The sequence below is a fragment of the Nannospalax galili genome, unplaced genomic scaffold (genome assembly GCF_000622305.1).
Source record: "Nannospalax galili isolate Female #2095 unplaced genomic scaffold, S.galili_v1.0 scaffold390, whole genome shotgun sequence".
Taxonomy (NCBI): domain Eukaryota; kingdom Metazoa; phylum Chordata; class Mammalia; order Rodentia; family Spalacidae; genus Nannospalax; species Nannospalax galili.
Window position 1 is genome coordinate 4,645,483 of NW_008330777.1, and position 5,093 is coordinate 4,650,575.

Genomic DNA, 5,093 nt, shown 5'->3' on the forward strand with positions numbered 1-5,093 from the left:
TACCAGACAGGTTATACCTTCTTTTGAGTTGTTGGCCTAGGTGGCCAAAGGGACTCCCAGATAGTAACCCAGCATAGAAATGGGAAAATGAACAACAGACCCCATTCTTATCTAAAGGAATATTAACAACTGATTACTGCTAGATGAGGAAGAGCTGACCCTCCTAAAACAAAGACCTCTAGATAGGCTGACTAGATTCACCAGAAGGGCAAGTAGTGGGGAATGGCTAGGGGTGTCGACAACACAGCAGACAGTAGCTAGGATATCAGAGCATAAGGACTCTAGTTGGGGGAGGGAGGCTATGGGAGGGTGCTATCTGGGAAGCGGGTATATAGTCGAATAAGATGGTTTGGGATGTTCTGTGTGATATATACACACACAAAAAAATCAACAATATTTAAAAAATATATTATATTTGAGGAGGAAGCATGGAAATTTACTTCATGTTAATTAGTAGAGGTGATAAACAATACCATTGAAATCTGCCTGATTACTTTATAGACATACACGGGTGCCAAGGATCCAAGTGTAACTGATTATGACTTGTAATAAATACATACAGAGTAGAGATGCAAGTGCCAACATCTCAGTGTTAGTAGCAAAAACAATGAGTCTTTCTGCAAGGAACAATGTATTCTAAAATGAAATGCAGATCTTTTTTTTTTTTTTTTTTTGGTCTTTTTGAGATAGGTCTCCCTTGTAGCCCTAGCTGTCCTGGAACTCACTATGTAGACCAGACTGGCCTTGAACTCACAGAGGTCCACCTGCTTCCGCCTCCCAAGTGCTGGGATTAAAGGCATGCACCACCACGCCAGACTGGAGATCATTTTTAAAGGTTAAATCTCATCCAATTTTATGTCTTACAGGGCTTATACTGAGTTCAATAATATATATCTCTATTAATTCAACTGTGAACCTAGAAACTCTGGGAGTGTATTACTGAATATGTTAAAGCTGTAGTGAAAAGCTTCTAATCATGTAGTTATTAAAAGTTAAAAAAATGCAATGATTAAAAAAAATAATTCTTCAAAGCATAAAAATTTGCTCCTTAATAATTAGTAGATGTGAAAAACCTGACTATTTGAGATTGGATAGTCTATCTGGGAGCTCTTCCCTACAGAAAACTGGTTCTTTCTCTTTTAACAGCCAGTATTTGCCTGTAGCTCTTCATCTAGAGGTGAAATTTCCCCCCTCCATGTGGGCATGTCAGCTGCTGCTGTCCTTACGCATGATTTTTATAAGAAATATGTATATACTATCATTACTAAATGACTCCGCACATGATTCACACAGACACACACACACACAGACACACACACACATAATTAGAGATTAAGAAATTGAGAGGGAATATTGGGAACACTGGAGGAGTGGGAGGGTGAGGGAAGTGGTATAAATGATAAAAATTCAGTACTCATGTATGAATTTCTTTTTTATTTATCATTTTTATTTTAGGTGTATGAGTGTTATACCTGCATGTAGGTAAATGCATCCTCTTCGTTAAAGAATAACTTAACACCATTCACTATTTTTCACTGATTCTTCCAGTTCTCTGCTTTATGTTGGTTTCTTACACTGACTTATTATATTCTGGTTAATCTTTATATCTTTTTAGAACTCTTCTGTTTGGAATATTCTCTTTTTAGTCTATTGTGACTAACTTCAGCTCCTATAACTTACCTTCTACCTGTGTCCTGTAGCAGGGTCATTTTCCCTATTACCTCATCCATACTCTTTTCTAGAGAATCTGACTTTCAAGCAGCTGTAGATTGCCTGGTCAGTCTTTCCAGGAACTGCTAATCAGATAGGGAGGGGCATAGAACCTGAGGGCAACCAGTTCATAGATTGACCAATGGGTCTACACTGCATGCTTGACTTGTATATTTTACATTGAGATAGAAAGTTTATTTTTTAAAACAGGAATTCAGTCTTAGAGATAGTGAAATATATCATGTTAGTAGTGGGAACAAAACTGAAAGATTACATGAATGGAGCTAGAAGAGATTACAATGAGAAATGAAGTTCAGAGAGAAATAGAAAAATCTACTGAAAAGTAAGAGAATAGATGGGATGAAATAGGCTCTAGTACCATCTATGTATCAGCTATTTGAAGGACGCCAGGGCTCTGAACAAGTGCTGAGGCCGAGTCCCAACTTTATCACTAATAGGCAAGGTGAACTTAGGATTTTTTAAGTTCTCAGAAGTTGTTTTCACACATAAATATGGAAATATAAATTATGGGGGTTGTAGAAATTGTATAAGGTAAGACAAATGTTTTCACAAATGTCAAATATAAAACAAATGCTTATCACACGACAATTCAAAAGATGGAATAAACTGATTGAACCTTACAATGAAGACTAGAACATTATCCAGTGCCATGAGTCCAAGTGATTGACCTTGCTACTTCTCATAAGTCCTGCATATGACCTGGCTTAAGAAGATCTGTGGTAAAAGGAAACATTTACCGTCTTTCAAATGGTGAACTATGGTTTTTCTTCATCAGGCCATTCGTATTTTCAGTGGCCAACAATGCATTTCCTCTCAGAACTGAAACCATCTGGAATCACTTTTGATTTTCCTATATTTCTCAAGGCAATTAATTTAGTTTGGAACATAAGGCAAAGGGAACTTATATAGATAATAGTAGCAATGGCAATAGAAATAATAATGCTTTTCCTTAGCAAGCATCATTTCCATACATGAAATCAGCATGAGATTTCTGAAACAAGCATGAGATTTCCTGTGTTTGTAGCTTGAAGGAGAAATGTCCCCCATAGGCTCTGGTATTTGAACACGTAGTCCCTAGCTATTGGCATTGTTTTGGGGGAGTTTATGAAGAGGTGAATCTTTGCTGGATGAAATGTGTCCTTGGTGGTAGGCCTTGAGGGTTTATAGCTTTGCCCCATATCCAGTTCTCTCTCTGCTTCCTATGTGTGGATAGAAAGGTGATCTTTCAGCTTCCTCCTCTAGCTGCCTGCTGCCATGCCTCTATCACCATTAGGGACTCTTCCTTTGGAATTTTGAAGCAGAGGAAATTCTTTCTGCTATGAGTTGCTTGTGGTCCTGGTGCTTCGTCACAGCAGCAAAAGTAACTAATACATGCACATTATGGTATAACAGCTTTCTTTTTGCTGAAAAAGTGTTTTCAAATTAGACATCCCATAATCAAAGGAATTTTAGAATGAAGAAAATATGACACAAAGGCTAAGGAAATATTTTTATTGTACATGTTCTTTCACAGTTTCACAAAATGGGGTTTTGATGCATTAACACATCAACAGATAAGCATCTCCATTCATGGAGTGATTACTATTACTTGGAACTATTACTATTACCTTAGTTATATACATTACATGTAACTAAGAATAAACACTTCTTAAGGAATTGGGTATTATTTATTCTAGCTATTGCTGAGGAAAGACTTGGAGTGTATGTAACACGATCGATTTGGAGGGAGGGTTATTGTAACTTTTCCTATTACAGTCTTACAGAGCAATGAAGAATCATGGGAAACATGAAGTCAGGAAAGTATCATGAGCAAGTAACTAAGAGTTTGAAAATGGTATTTCAGTGCTCTGATGCCTTGGAATAGGAAGAGAATGGAATCAGAAGGACTCATTAGAGGAATTTTGTAATATCCCATGAATGAAGTGATATTATCTTTTAGCCCTCACTGAGTTTTCTAGCAAGACTAGCTTCTCAATGAAAATTGTTGACTGATTGAACCACTGAGATTTTTTTTTCTACATGATTCCAGACATCTGGATAGAGAAGGTGAAGTTCCATCATCCAGACATAATTACATGATATGTCACCATTAAACTTTAGAAATTTTAGCTGAGTGCATTAGTTACTTTTCTGTTTTGATAAAACATGACCAAGTCAATATATAGAAGGAAAGGCTTATTGAACTTACACTTCAGAGGGTTGACAGTCCATCATGGTGGGGAGACACCTCAGGAAGCAGCCAGAGCAGAAAGCTGAAGCCTCACATCTTCAACCAGACATAGGAAGCAGAGAGATAAATTTAAAGTGGGAAATAAACTTATGAACTTTAAAAGCCCACCCCAATGACATGCTTCCTCTAGCATGAACAAGTAACTAAGAGTTTGAAAATGGTATTTCAAGATTCTCCTAAAGGTTCTGTGACCATCCTCAATGACTGCATGAACTGGAGACCAACTGTTCAATACTTGGAGCCTATTGGGGACACTTCCATTGAAGCTACCACACTGAGTGACTGCCGGTTCTACATTCTACCTGGATAAATACATTAGGCAAATTCACTCTGAGTCCATAACAGTTACATCCCTTGCCTTTTTCCTAGGGAATGATTAATCCAGTTGTCAGTGTTGATGAATCACTAATAAAAGAATGGGGAGGGGTAAAGCAAATAGGTAGATACCAAAATAAGAGAGAGCTAGTGAATAAAGAAACTGATATTATCAAAAGTACATTTTAAAGATTATTTATTATAGTTCTCTGCTTTTTAGTTCAAGGAATTTTCATTGGGTTTAGTGTCTCAAGCTTACAGCTTTACAGTTCTCAAAGCAACTATTAATTTTTCACATCAAAGCTGACTCTGAAAATATGTCACAGATAATTAAATGTTAACACTTTCCTTCTGTTAGCTTGCTGTATGCTTTGTTAAAATGTTATAAAAATGAAGCACCATAATCCCATATTCCATTCACTAAAAGTGAATATTGTCTTCCAAAGTAACTAAAATAATAATATTTTAATAATTCTTCGTTTTAATAAAACCACACTGTTGCAATCAAATAATGGTGGTAATATAAAATTAATATCTTTTTTCCTTGAAAAGATCAATAATATCCAAATAAACTTGAAACCATGAGAATTTATGATTATAGATAACAGATTTTTAATTGCCTCATGGGCAGCTAATTGGACTTAACAGGTTATCAAGAAAAAAAGACATGAAATTGTGAGCATATCATGTTGGTATTGATTTGGGAGCAACTAGAGGGAAAAGTAAAGTTAATATGATTATGTTTCATTGTATACATGCATGAAATTCACAACAATAAAAGAAAAATCAATATTAAAAGATAATTCCTTTATTTAAC